Source organism: Euprymna scolopes, chromosome 33, assembly GCF_053919585.1.
Source record: "Euprymna scolopes isolate OS-2025 chromosome 33, ASM5391958v1, whole genome shotgun sequence".
Taxonomy (NCBI): Eukaryota; Metazoa; Mollusca; class Cephalopoda; order Sepiida; family Sepiolidae; genus Euprymna; species Euprymna scolopes.
The window spans coordinates 82,922,068-82,937,542 of record NC_136514.1 but is presented as its reverse complement, the minus strand read 5'-3'; positions in this window follow the sequence as shown (position 1 = coordinate 82,937,542).

Genomic DNA, 15,475 nt, shown 5'->3' with positions numbered 1-15,475 from the left:
ACATTTTTGTCTAGAGTGTCATTTATGTTGAGGGTACATTTTTTGTCTAGGGTGTCATTTATGTTTAGGGTACATTTTTTGTCTAGGGTGTCATTTATGTTTAGGGTACATTTTTTGTCTAGGGTGTCATTTATGTTTAGGGTACATTTTTGTCTAGGGTGTCATTTATGTTTAGGGTACATTTTTGTCTAGGGTGTCATTTATGTTTAGGGTACATTTTGTCTAGGGTGTCATTTATGTTTAGAGTACATTTTTGTCTAGAGTGTCATTTATGTTTAGGGTACATTTTTGTCTAGGTGTCATTTATGTTTAGGGTACATTTTTGTCTAGAGTGTCATTTATGTTTAGGGTACATTTTTGTCTAGAGTGTCATTTATGTTTAGGGTACATTTTTGTCTAGCGTGTCATTTATGTTTAGGGTACATTTTTGTCTAGGTGTCATTTATGTTTAGGGTACATTTTTGTCTAGGTGTCATTTATGTTTAGGGTACATTTTTGTCTAGAGTGTCATTTATGTTTAAGGTACATTTTTGTCTAGGGTGTCATTTATGTTTAGGGTACATTTTTTTCTAGGGTGTCATTTATGTTTAGGGTACATTTTTGTCTAGGTGTCATTTATGTTTAGGGTACATTTTGGTTTAGGGTGTCATTTATGTTTAGGGGACATTTTTTGTCTAGAGTGTCATTTTTGTTTACGGTGTCAGTTTTGTTTAGGGTGTCATTTTTGTTTGGGGTGCATTTTTGTCTCGGCAACCCTCGGCTTGCGGGCCACATCTGGCCTGCAAGTGAATTTTTTCTGGCCCGCCATCTTACCCTGGACATGATTTAAATATAGGTAAACCAAACTAAAGTGACAGTCAGGGGCTTGAATATATCGCGTCGAATTTTTTTTTTTTTGTTGTTATCCTTCATTTTTTCTGGAGATTTCTATACGTTTTGTTCTTTTTCTCTCTCAGAATTTTGTGGATGTGGAGTGCCGAACTTTAACTATGCCTTGGCAAATAACTATTTTTTTCATTTAGCATTTCGCAAAACGTGTTTGCTTAATGTGTCAAGAGACAATTGCTGTAAAGAAAGTTTAAAATATCAAACGGCATTATGAAACTCGTCATAATCATTACAACAGTTTTACCGGAAGAGCCCGAGAAGAAGAAGTTGCACGGTTAAAAAATAATTTAACAAAGCAATCATCTTCTTTTTTTTTTACTAGAAGAGTTGAAGAAAGTGGCCGAAACACTCGCGCTAACTACGAGGTGTCAAAACTAATTGCAAAAAGGATGAAATCTTTTACTGATGGAGAGTTCTTAAAAGAATTATTGTTAAAGGTAGCAGATGTTGCTTGTCTCGAAAAAAGGGACTTAATTTCTGCTATCAGCTTGTCGGCAAGAACAGTAACAAGGCGTATTGAAGAGCTAGCAGCAAATATCAGAAGTGACTTGGAGGGGGGGGCATTTTAAACAATCTGGAATATTATTTCATTGCTATCGATGAAACCATAAATATGAAGGATACTTGTCAACTTGCTATTGTGAAAGAATTTGTGAAATGGATTCCTATGAAACACGTTATCACTGGAGCAAATATTTCACAAAGACTAATAAAATCGACTACCGAAATGAGTCTGGATTTATCAAAGCTTTCTGGGGTAATCAGAGATGGAACACCAGCAATGGTTATAGAGAAAAATAGTTTTTTTGCATGGCCCCAAAACTACATAGGAATTGATAAAATAATAATCAAACATCATTGCATTATTCACCAAGAAACTTTGTGTGCAAAATCACTGAATTTTAAGGACTACATGGCAGTGGTCGTGGGAAGAGTGAACTTTATATTTTCAAGAAGACTAAATCACTGCCAGTTTCAAGAATTTGTTAAACAAGTCGAGGCAGAGTATGACGGCCTTACATATTTTTCAAATGTTCGATGGCTTACCGGCAGAAAAATGCTAGACCGAGTATATGCCTTGAGAGAAGACATTTCTATGTGTTTAGAGAGCGAAGAACAAGGTAATTCTCACTTTCAAGGGACAAAGTGGGATGTCAAGTTAGCGTTCCTATTGGACATCGCGACCCTCGTGGGCATTCTGATTCTTGACCTTCAAAGAAAAAGGTTGTATTTTAGATGTTTGGTCAAATTACTGCTTTTGAGAGAAAGCTTTGGCTGTGGGAATCACAGCTTCAAAAAAGAAACTACTATCATTTTCCAAGTCTCCAAAATCACAAGAGAGATATAATACCAGGCATCTTCCCGAGCTCTGTTAGAGATCTGAGAAGCGAGTTTTCATCTCGTTATGTTGACTTCCGGAAATTTAGAAGATTGTTTGAGTTATTTGGTACTCCTTACAAAACGGATGTGGAGCAAGTGGCAGAAGAATATCAGTTGCAGTTAATTGACTTACTGTGCGACGAATCTTTGAAATCGAAATTTCATTTTGAATCCACTGCTGAGTTCTACAATATTGCCAAGCGGAAAATATAAAAAAAAAAAAACATCATGGCTAATACGAAACTGATGACGTCATTATTTGAAAGTACATATGCTTGTGAACAACTTTTTTTAAAAATGAAATAAATTAAAAGTCATTTGAGAACAGGATTACATGACAACCATGATGCTTTGCTCCTGTCATCGACAAATATTTCACCTGATGTAGAGAAGTTATCACATAATAAGCAGAAACAAGTTTCTCATTAAAGCATTTACCTTTTTTAAGGGTATTTCATTCGCAGCAAGAATTTTGCTTTTTTGTGTGTGCGTGTTGATTGTGATAGTATTTTTTAATTCATGCACTGAAATAAGGATTTTTTCCCCCTAAATACGTTTATATTTTATTTCTTTTATTTATTGTTATTCCTGTAGAAAAACCAGAGGTGTTGTATAAATACCATTAAATCCTTGCTTTTTTTGAAACGCCCAGAAAATTTATTTACATAGTTTATGACATGGTCCTCCTCCATGACACTGCAGCCATAGCTGTTAGGCCCTCCTCCATAACTTTACATAGCTGTTTGGCCCTCATTCTCCAAAAGGTTGTCAATCCCTAGTCTAGGCTGTCATTTTTGTTTATGGGTCATTTTTGTTTAAGGTGCATTTTTGTCAAGGGTGTCATTTTTTGTTTAGAATACATTTTTGTTTAGGATGTAATTTTTGTTTAAGCTACGTTTTTTTTTTTGTTTTTTTTTTTCAAGTGCATTTTTGTTTAGGTGTCATTTTTGTTTAGGGTGCATTTTCGTCTAGGCTATCATTTTTATCAAAGGTGCATTTTTGTTCCGCGTGAGATTTTGTCTAGGGTAACATTCTTGTTTAAGGTGGATTTCTGTCTATAGCGTCATTGTTGTATAGGCTGCATTTTTGTTTAGGGTGCATTTTTGTTTAGGGAGTCATTTTTGCATAGGTACATTTTTGTCTTAGGTGTTATTTTTCTTTTAGGAGCATTTTTGTTTAGGGTGGATTTTTTACTAAAGTGTCATTGTATTTTATGGACATCTTTTTTTTAGGGTGCACTTTTTTCTAGCGTGTCAGTTTTGTTGAGGGGACATTTTTATCTAGGGTATTTTTTTGTTTAGGGAGATCTTTTTTTGAAAGTGCATTTTTGTCTAGGTTGTTATTTTTATTTAGGGTTCTTTTTATGTAGGGGTGGCATATTGTTTTGAGATAATTTTTGTTTAGGGTGCAATTTTTTCTAGGATGTCAGTTTTGTTTGAGATGCATTTTTGTTTATGATGCAGTTTTGTTATACCCATTAACCCTTATCCTCGTGGCCTCCGGGCCTTGATAAGTGGTGATTTCTGTGTCAAAAAAAAATTGTTTAAGGTGCATTTTTGTTTAAAGTTCATTTTTGTTTAGGGCGTCATTTCTGTTAGGGTGCATTTTTGCTTAGGGTGCATTTTTGCTTAGGCTGTTATTTTGTTTAGGGTGTATTTTTGTCTAGGTGCATTTTTTGTTTAGGGTGCATTATTGTCTGGGGTGTCAGTGTTGTTTAGGATGCATATTTGTTTAGATGGCAGTTTTAAAGGTTTATTTGTTGTTTTGGGGGCATACTTTTGTTGGAGTGCATGTTTGTTTATGATATATTTTTGTGCAAAAGATTGTTTTAGTTTAACGTGCAATTTTGTTTAGAAGTCAGTTTATTAAGGTTTTTATGGTTTTCGTTGTTTAGGGTATATTTTTATTTGCCGTGCATTTTTGTTTAGTGAGTAAATTTTTAAGAGTTTTTGTTTTTGAGGAGATGCATTTTTGTATGCGGTGTCATTTTTTTTTAGAATACATTTTCTGTTTAGACGACAGTTTTTAAATGTTTTTGTGGTTGTTATTGTTTAAGAGACATTTTTGTTTTGGGTTCAACTTTTGTTTACGGTTGTATTTTTTATAGGGGTGTGATTTTTATTTAAGATGCATTTTTGTTTAAAAATCAGTTTTTTAAGGGTTTTTTAGTTTCTGCTTGGAAGACATTTTGGGGAGTGCAATGTTTTTACGGTTGCATTTTTGTCTGAGATGAAATTTTTCTTTAGGGTGCATTTTAGTTTAGAAGGCAGCTTTTAAGGTTTTTTGTTGATGATTGGGGGACATTTTGGGGGGTGAAATTTTTGTTTACGGTTGCATTAATTTTTATTTTTTAATTTCGAGTTTCTTATTTTATAGTTTACTAGCATCGGTCAATTTTTTTAAACTTTGACCCCTATTATGACTCCTTACAATTTATTGCTTTGGGCTCGAATCAAGTTATTAAGTTAGATCCATTTCCAAGGAACCTATATCTAAAATTTCAAGTGTTTAAACCCAAAATTGTCGGAGGAGTTTGGTAGAGTTCTCAAAGGTCAAATCGTTGAACTTTGACCCCTTAACAGCCAAATGTCTGGCCGAAACCCGATCACATAGATTTTCCCAAATCTCAGTACCTTGTATATCAAATTTCGAGTATGTAGACTAAAAATTGACAGAGTTATTGCGAAGGAAAATGTACACAGACACACAGACAGACATACAAACACATAGACACGTTCACTTTTATAGATATATAGATTTATTTAGTTTCTTGTTCGTTATTAAATACTGTTAGTATATTTGTCCCGGTGTTAAATGAGATCCGGTTTAAAAAGGGCTGTAGTTTTTTTTTTTGTGTTTTTTTTATAAGTACTAGCATTGCAGCCCGGCGTTGCCCGGGTGTTTGGATGTGTATGTTGGGCAAAAAAAAAGTGGTAGTAGGAAGGCAGGCTCGAACTCGAACCGCAAAGGAGGAAAAGAACGAGGTAAAACCTAACGTTTATGCTGTTACGACCACCTCCAAACCGGAAGCGACATTTTTTAAAAGTAAGGCTAGACAATCTAAAGGAGAGGATAACTTTAAAAAATATCGCCGAAAAAAGTGACCCCCCCCCCTGTAGAAAAGTGCCTAGTTGAAGGGAAAGATATTAATGTTCTTAGCCAATTTTTCGATATTTGTCGTATGAAAGATTGAACTTTAAAATGATACTGATCTTGGTAAAATCCATCGCCTCTATTGAAAGTTTAAGGCAGACATGCAAACAGACATACATACATACATACATACATTTATATATTGGTAACTAAAAATTTTCGACCCAAACTGATGAAAAAGCTTGCCCTATCTCTGAATACCCTTTATGTAAAATTTACAAATATTTAGACCAGAAATTGTCTGAGTAATTTGGAAGAGACCGCAGAGGTCAATTTCTTTTTAACTTTGACCCCTATTATGACCCCTTAAAATTTATTGTTTTGAGCTCAACTCAAGTTATTAAGTTAGATCCATGTACAAGGAACCTATATCTAACATTTCAAGTGTTTAGACCCAAAATTGTCGGCAGAGTTTGGTAGAGTTCTCAACGGTCAAATCGTTGAACTTTGACCCCTTAATCGCCAAATTTCTGGCCAAATACCGATCACATCGATTTCCCCAAATCTCAGTACCCTGTATATCAAATTTCGAGTCTGTAGACTAAAAAATTGACAGAGTTATTGCGTAGGGAAACTGTACACAGACACACAGATGCACAGACACGTTCACTTTTATAGATATACTAGCATGGGTTCCCGGCGTTGCCCGGGTGTTTGGAGGTGTATGCTGAGCAAGAAACAAAAAAACAAAAAAAACGGTCAATTTTTTTAACTTTGACCCCTATTATGACCCCTTAAAATTTATTGTTTCGGGCTCAAATCACTTTATTAAGTTAGATCCAGGTTCAAGGAACCTATATCTAAAATTTCAAGTGTCTAGACCCAAAATTGTCGGAGGAGTTTGGTAGAGTTCTTAAAGGTCAAATCATTGAAATTTGACCCCTTAACAGCCAAATTTCTGGCTGACACCCGTCACATCGATTTTCCCAAATCTCAGTACCCGGTATTTCAAATTTCGAGTCTATAGACTAAAAATTGACAGAGTTATTGCGTAGGGAAATGTACACAAACAGACAGACACACAGACACACAGACAGACAGACAGACACGTTCACTTTTATAGATATATAGATAGATAGCTTCTAGTAATTTTAGGCGTCGTGTGCAGATATCCAGAAAAATCGGAAAAAGAATAACTCTGGCGTGTTCAATCAGACGTGCTTGAATGTGTGTGTGTGTGTGTGTGTGTGTGTGTGTGTGTGTGTGTGTGTTTGTGTGTGTGTGTGTGTGTGTGGCGAGATATGTTTTTTATTTTCTTATTAGTATCGATGTCACCGCTTTTGATGTATGATTTTGCCATATCCTCTTTAGTTGGTGCTGTTTTATGCTGAAGCACGATAACAATTGTGACGTCTTCGTTGAATAATCTTAAGCTATTCAATAGACGAGTACGAGATGGCTTCAATAAGTTTCCAGAATCTTTTCGTGATGGCACTTTTTTTTTTAAAAAAAAGGTGCTTTAGAATTTTAGTTCAGGGTGGTCTCTTTCGTTCCTTATTTCCTTTTTCTCGCAGTGGTTTTTGTTGGTATACAATAAATATAATCTCCTTCTTTTACTTTTTTTCAGCTCCCTATAAATTTTTTTCAGCTCCCTATAATATTTTTCAGCTCTCTATAATATTCTTCAGCTCCCTATAATTTTTTTCAGCTCCCTACAATTTTTTTCAGCTCCCTATAATTTTTTTCAGCTCCCTATAAATTTTTTCAGCTCCCTATAATATTTTTCAGCTCCCTACAATTTTTTCAGCTCCCTACAATTTTTTTCAGCTCCCTGTAATAATTTTCAGCTCCCTATAATTTTTTTCAGCTCCCTATAATTTTTTTCAGCTCCCTATAATTTTTTCAGCTCCCTATAAATTATTTTTCAGTTCCCTACAATTTTTTCAGCTCCCTATAAATTTTTTCAGCTCCCTATAAATTTTTTTCAGCTCCCTATAAATTATTTTTCAGTTCCCTACAATTGTTTCAGCTCCCTATAAATTTTTTTCAGCTCCCTATAATTTTTTTCAGCTCCCTATAATATTTTTCAGCTTCCTATAAATTTTTTTCAGCTCCCTATAATATTTTTCAGCTTCCTATAAATTTTTTTTCAGCTCCCTATTAATTTTTTCAGCTCCCTATTAATTTTTTTAGCTCCCTACAATTTTTTTCAGCTCCCTATAATTTTTTTTCAGCTCCCTATAAATTTTTTCAGCTCCCTATAATTTTTTCAGCTCCCTATAAATTTTTTCAGCTCCCTATAATATTTTTCAGCTCCTTATAAATTTTTTTCAGCTCCCTATAAATTTTTTTCAGCTCCCTATAATATTTTTTAGCTCCCTATTAATTTTTTTAGCTCCCCACAATGTTTTGTTCAGCTCCCTATAAATTTTTTTCAGCTCCCTATAAATTTTTTTTAGCTCCCTATAAATTGTTACTCCACGTTATTCACAGCAACACCGCATATTCAACATGGCGGCCACATCTTGAAGAAGAGCTTTCAACATACGTGTTGTCATAAACACCATAAAACAGTATACGGCATAATCACGATGAAACACTGGTTCCCGTAAGATCATTGAAGTTAAGCAACGTTTGGTCAGCATTAAATTGGGTGTCAATTTCAGAACATCAGGTGCTGTATGTGCACTCCGCTTATCTCAGGTTTGTTTCCAGTCGTGCTTACCACTGCAATCAATCAGAGAAGTAGTTAGAGATTGTGCAACATTTGCTTCATAATTTAGCGCATGTCATCTATCACCAGTCTAGCATAATCAGATGGTCTTCGTCGTTTCGACGGACGAACTTTCATAAAATAGAAAATTAAATATTGTATTAAACTACGGATCTATTTTTTAATCCCTAGCATGAGTGCCCGGCGTTGCCCGGGTGTTTGGAAGTGTGTATTGAGCAAAAAAAAAAAAAAAAGTTGTAGTAGGCAGGCAGGCTCGAACCCGTGACGCGAAGGTGGAAAAGAAAGTGGAGATGTGGTAAAGGTGTTGGTTGAGCACAAAAAAAAGGAAAGTTGCGAACAAAAAAAAAAAAATAGGACTAGTAAGCAGACTCGAACCCGTAACGCGCCAAAGGAAAAAGAGGTGAAAAAAAAAACTGTCTTACCGATGTGCCTACTGTGGTTGTGACTCTACGGGCGGTTGAAATGACGCCTTTTATGCGACATCGTGGGCGCGAGGATTGAATGACTTGCAAAAAATTTCAGCGAAAAAATCGACTCTCCCTGTAGAAAACTGCCCAGTCGCGGGTGAAGGAATTCATGTTTTGACTCATTTTTCGATATTTGTCGTCCGAAGAGTTGAGCTTCAAAATGATACCGATCTCGTAAAAATCCGTCGCCTCTGTCTAAGGTTTTTTCGAGGCATACATACATACATACATACATACATACATACATACATACATACATACATACATACATACATATTCATACATTCTTGCAGTGTTTTTTTTTGGTATATAATAAATATAATCTCCTTCTTTTACTTTTTTCATACATACATACATACAGTTAAACATACATACATACATACATGCAGTTAAACATACAGGTGAGATTTATATTATGGATGAATTGCTGTTGCCCATTGTCAGAAGGTACACAAGTGATTTAAGAACGCCCTACTCATCCGAAAATGTACAGAAAAGAATAGACACTAAGACTAAGAATAGTCACTGACATGACAGAAAAGAATAGACACTAAGATAAATATTTTTCCTAAGATTAATATATGCTTATTTATATTTACAGATGAGAATAGTTGTGGAATAACTGAGATTATGTCATTAAAATTGCATCTAACGACATTAAAGCATGCCACGAACCAAAGGAGTATCAGACCTATCAGAATTACTGTGAGGAAGAATCGTAGATCAACCTGAAGATGGTCTTAGTCAACGGAAAATGGCAGGAAATCTTTCGATATCCTTTCTATTGTTAATAGTGAGATCGTGTAATTTACAAGAAAGGACAAAGAGTGAACAAAACCTCGTTCAGGTTGCCCCAGGCCCTCTGAAAAAATCTTGCGTCTCGTGAAAAGAAATGTTGAAGAGGATCCTCAGTGAAAAGCCTCTTATATTGTAATACAAGATGGTGTCAGTCCTAGAGCAGCTATCAGGTACTTTCACACGCTAGGCTATTATTGTAGAGCTGCGGGAAGGAAACCTCTTCGTCCTGCTAATATCAAGCCCGGAAAAGATTTGGCTCCTGAGATGGTGGAGACGCCTATAAACATTTGGACCAATGTTATTTTTTCTGATGAGTCTCGACTTGCATTATTTCCCAACAATGGAAGGGTATCAGTATGCAGGCTCCCTCGGCCAACGTAAAATAGCAGGAAATCTTTCAATGCCTCTTTTCTATTGTTAATAGAGTGATTGTACAATTCACAAGAAAGGACAAAGAACTTCTGAAAAGACGAATTATGAGTCGACATAAAGGTGGTCTTAGTCAATGCGAATTAGCATGAAATCTTTCAGAACAGCTACGGTAGAGCTGCGAGAAGGAAACCTGTTTTTCGTCTTGCCAATATCAAACGCAGGAAAGATTAGGTTCGTGAGATAATGGAAAGATCTGTGACCTTTGATGAGTTACGATTTCCACGATTTCCCAGAGTTTGTCTTAAAAAAAAAAACTGCAGCCAATGCTGAAACATGGGGATTCCTCAGCTGTAGTATGAGGTGCAACTTGAAGCCACTTAATGTAAGAAACTAAAAAGAATGAAAGATGATTTTTGCAAAGACAGAAGAAGCCTATTTATAGTAGTCTTGAAAAAAACTATAGGTCGGAAGAAAACAGTCAGACCGAGAACAGCTGCCAGGTATCTCCACAAGCTGAACTACCATGATAGAGCTGCGAAAAGAAAACTCTCCTTTGTCCTGCCAATATCAAGCGCAGAAAAGATTGGGCTCGTGAAGAGACCTATGACCTTTTGGATTAATGTCATTTTCTCTGATGAGTCACGATTTACATTATTTTCTAGCAGTGGAAGAGTATGTGTATGGAGGCTCCTTCAACAACAGTTTGGCTTAAAAAGACTGCAGCCAATGCTAAAACATGGATGTTTCTTGGTTATTGTATGGGGTGCAATTTGGCGTGATGGTCGTTCAGACATGCTGGAGTGTGAAGGAAACGTCAATTCTGCTAAATATATGTCAATATTACATAAAGGACCCCTACCAATATTCTCAAGTGGAATAAAGCAACCAAGTTAACTCCTTATTTATGGAAGACGGAGCTCCCTGTCACTCTGCAAGGGTGACAAAACATTGGTTGAGCCAAAATGGGATCAATAAACTTCCATGGCCAAGTCAGTCCCTGGATACGAACCCAATTGAAAACCTTTGGGGCATATAAAAAAGAAAAAGAAGCCATCTTCTAAGCTTGAACTTTTAGCATTACTCAAGATGATATTTGTCAACTGATCAATGACATGCATACAAAATAGTATATTAAATCACGGTTCCCCAACAGTTTTGATTAAACACTACCTCTCTTAAAAACAAAAATGTTCCAGATATTGGATCTAATGTTTCTAGGGTCCTAGCATTAAAAATAGGTAAAAGAATGTCAACCAAGTATTAATTGTTAAATTTGTGACAATTTTATTTTCTTCTATGAAATTATATATTTATTGAAATAAACTGTTTCTATGGGTGTCTATTATTTCTGTCATGCCTGTATGTGCTCTCCGTTTATCTTGTGGCCCTGTCGGTGGGGCATTAGAATACGCCGACTGCCCCCCCCCCCCTGCAGAGGGTAAAAGTCCCTCAATGGTGGTCCTGGATATGACCTTAAACTATATCCAGTGGTGAGGCCCCACCTTGCAGGCTTTGGAAAGTGTAGAGCCACCCTTTAATTACCATTGCTCCCAGGTCCACTCTGACCCGGAGTGGTAGTACCTGTTAGGGTTCCAACTATGGGTTAAATAGAAACCGACTTGAAAACAACAAATATATTCTAAAAAAATTTTCTTCAAAATCTTTGGATTCGGCATTAAATAACCCGAAAAGGGTTGATATGCCGTAAAACAAAAACAACCAACCAACCAACCAACCGTTTATCTTGACATTGTATCCCGTCGTCCTTGACTTCTCCTTGCCACTGGACCCAAGCAGGACCTTTATTGCTCCTGATATTCATAAACGACCTTCCTGATAAAATTGTCTCTGAGATTGGTATATCTGCTAATGACACTACGCTCTATAACAGACATGAACAGATATCTAAGGAAATGGCAAAAAAAAAAAAAAAAAAAAATGATGAAGACCTCCGGTCTGTTGTGGAATGTGGTCACAACTGAAATGTAACGTTCGCCAAGATTAAGCTTCAGATTAATAATAAAATTGATTTTCAAAATTGAATTTAAGGTTCTGTTTATTTGTTCCTTGTTCGAATTTAGAAATTGCGGACTGTACTCCCCCCTCTCTCTCTCTCTCTCTCTCTCTCTCTCTCTCTCTCTCTCTCTCTCTCTTTATATATATATATATATATATGCATATATATATATATGCATATATATATGCATATATATATGTGCATATATATATGCATATATATATGCATATATATATATATATATATATATATATATATATATATATATATATATATATATAGTAATAATATGTAGCTAGTCTAACTACACTGAATAGTTTTAATGCAGCGAAACAGTCAATCTGTGGGTGACTAATTAAGCACCCTCCCCATCTTGGGATGACGACTGTCGTAAATGATTTCGCCTTTTGTTTGCTTTAAGCCTGAAGAATCCTAGAGTGGATGAAACGCGGAATATTCAGTGTAGCTTAATCGCCATATACATTTTATACCTTACTATATATATATATATATATATATATATATATATATATATATATATATATATATATATATATATATATATATATATGAGGAAATATTGCTGTGTTTTCGTCAATCACAACGAAAATTGCAGTAAATCTACTGACGTAAATATCAAATAGACACGTCGATATCCGATAAGGGATCAAAGAAGGCCAGACTTCTTAAAAATTGAGAAGCTACAAGACTGCGCAATTGATTACTGTTAATCGTTGAAAAGCGCACCAGAAAGTTATGTTGAGGCGATTAATTCAGAGAATCACCAAGAAGAGAAAAAAGCTATCCAATCCGAATTGGAAGTTTTCTCCGAAAATAATGCAAATGAAATGGCACCGAAACCAAAGGACAAGAATATCATTTCTTCTAGTTGGGTTTTTACCTAAGAGAACGTCACGGCCTCTGGCAGTGACACTTTTGAAGCAAAATTTGTTGCAAGAGGTTTTTTACCAAATTTCTGGGGTCGGATATTTTACCACATTCTCACCAACGACGAATATAACAATTAGAATTTTATTGCAACTTGTCGCTCAATACAATTTAAAAATACATCAAATGGGTGTAAAAATGCTTATTTAACTGTTCCGATTGACTGTGAAATGTATACTTACCCCACCCCTCCTCACGAAGGATTTAAAATGTAAAATAAAAATTTCGTATAGAAACTGAGTAAGTTACTGTACGGTCTAAAACAAAACGCTCACAATTGGAATCTGACACTCGATAATTATTTAATAGGACAAAAATTCAAGCAGTGTCCCGTAGGTGCGTGCATGTATACTAAAAATATAGGTAATAAATTTTTGATTTTGTTTCGTCTCAAATCGTGACAACACGTTAAAAGATGCCAAAAATAAATTAAATAAAAAATTTAAAATGGCCGATCTTGAACAATTATCATGGTTCCGCGGTATAAAGTTTACTTGTGAAAATGAAACTATAGCAATGAACCAATCACGGTACATTGACAAAATCCTGCTGCAGATTGGAATGTTAGACTCCAAACCACGTATAACTCCCGATCGAAACTAAATTAATAGACGATCGATTATACATAGAAATTATTGGAAGTCTTATCTATTTAATGACCGCCACTAGGCCTGATATATGTTGCACTGCAATAAAGCTATCTCAAAACTTATCAAAACCGACAATTAAGAACTTAACTCGTGCAAAACAAGTCCTTCATTATCTAAAAGGAACCAAGGAACAATCTTTAACATTTAAAAAGTCGATATATCCCCTACATTTAGGAGGCTTTTCAGATTAAGATTAGAGCAACTGTTTTAGACTGTCAAAGACTGAACTTATGAAATCCTGGAAAACTAAAAAAAAAAAAAAAAAGATTGTGGCTATTTCTGTGAAGCAGAGTTTGTTGCACTTTTACAGGGCAAGAAGCAATTTTTCTAAACATCCTTCTAAAGTCTATTTTAAAACCAGATCCAAGTTAAAAAAAAAACAATAGTAATTCATTGTGACAACTAGAGTAGTATCTTATTAGCAAATCTATATATAGAAATGTGTACTCCTGTCTGTTTGTTTATTTGTTTGTTTGTTCATAATTTGATTAATTTTTTTTTTTTTTTTTTTTACATTTTCGCCCCAAACAAGGCACATTGCCACTTTGGTGTATGGGGCTAATATCAGGGGCAGCAACTACTGGGGCACTATGTTGGGATTTGGGCAGCAAGATTTCGGTTCACGTTACACTTGAACTTCTGCATGTCAGTACAGTTAGGGAAGCAGGGACCGGGAATGGAATTCCAGAGTCTAGCGGTTCTGGGGAAGAAACTACTGGAGTAGAAAGATCTTTTACATCTAGGGATCTCTACTGTGTGGGGGTGGGATTTAGCTGCCTGTCGGGTTTGTCTAGGGTGTCTGCGTCGTGGGGGCACAAGTGTCTGCAGTTCGTCAGAGCATTCACCATAAAATACTTGTAGAACAGGCAAAGGGATGCAACATTTCGTCGATGGGACAGAGGCTGAAGCTTAGATGCCAGTTCAGGGCCTATCAGATTGGCGACTCTCTTTTGAACCTTGTCTAGGAGCGAGAGACTAGCAGCAGATGCACCAGCCCAAATGTGACAGCAATACTCCATACATGGACGACTGGTGGCCTTATAGACGTACAGGATACTTTCAGGTGTAAGTAGTTTTCTAGCACGGTAGAGAGAACCTATCTTTTTCGCAGCGGCCCTGGCAATGTTTTCAATATAATTGTTCCAACTCATGTTTCCTGTGAACGTTAGGCCAAGCAGTTTGAAAGATGTACTCTCAGACAGGGAGTCACTGGCCATTGCTATTGGTGGCAGAGAAGGTTTCTTGTAATTATTGAAGGAAACCAGTTTAGTCTTGGCAGCATTGAATGTGACCATCCATTTATGTCCCAATTCCACTACAGATTGGAGGTCATCCTCTAGTGTTTTGCCATGTCTTTAGTTATGTGGTCATTTTTTTTCCTGTCATGCCTGTTATAGAGCGTGGTGTCATCAGCATATATACCCATCTCAAAGACAGTTTTGTCAGGGAGGTCATTAATAAATATTAGGAACAATAGAGGTCCAAGGATAGACCCTTGAGGCACTCCCGCATTTATATCAAACTGTTTAGATGTACGACCGTCGAGGACAACCTGGATTTTTCTCTTATCTAAGAAGGATTTACTATATACAAAAGGTCCATTACTTTATTATTTCATTCATTCTTATATACAGTACGATTCTTGCAAAATATATGAATAAGAGGTGACCTTATTTGCATATTACATTAATGAAAATCGATTTCTTGAATAGCGGTGTGTTAGTTATTGTGAAAGAATTGTTTTAAGTGTTCTATTTAAGTTTATTATTTAAATTTGATTTATATTGATAACATATTTAATTTAATTTATTTTTACCAACATCGATTTTTATAAACCGGTTTGAGGTATTTCCCCTGAGTGCCAATTTTATTCTTTTTGCTTTGTTTTCTTCTTCGGCGGATATTAAAACTAAAAACTTTCAAGCATTATTTTTTAAATTAGTTTAAATAAAATAATTTTCATGATTTCGCAATTAACGTTGTGGTCCAGTGGATTTTTATTGTAAAATAAACAAACAATTCAATTCAACTACGATTCTTTACTTAAAACAAACAAAAAAACAACTTTCATTTACATTTTTTTACCAGTTTTTTTTTTCTTAACATTTTTTTGACATGGTAACTATTT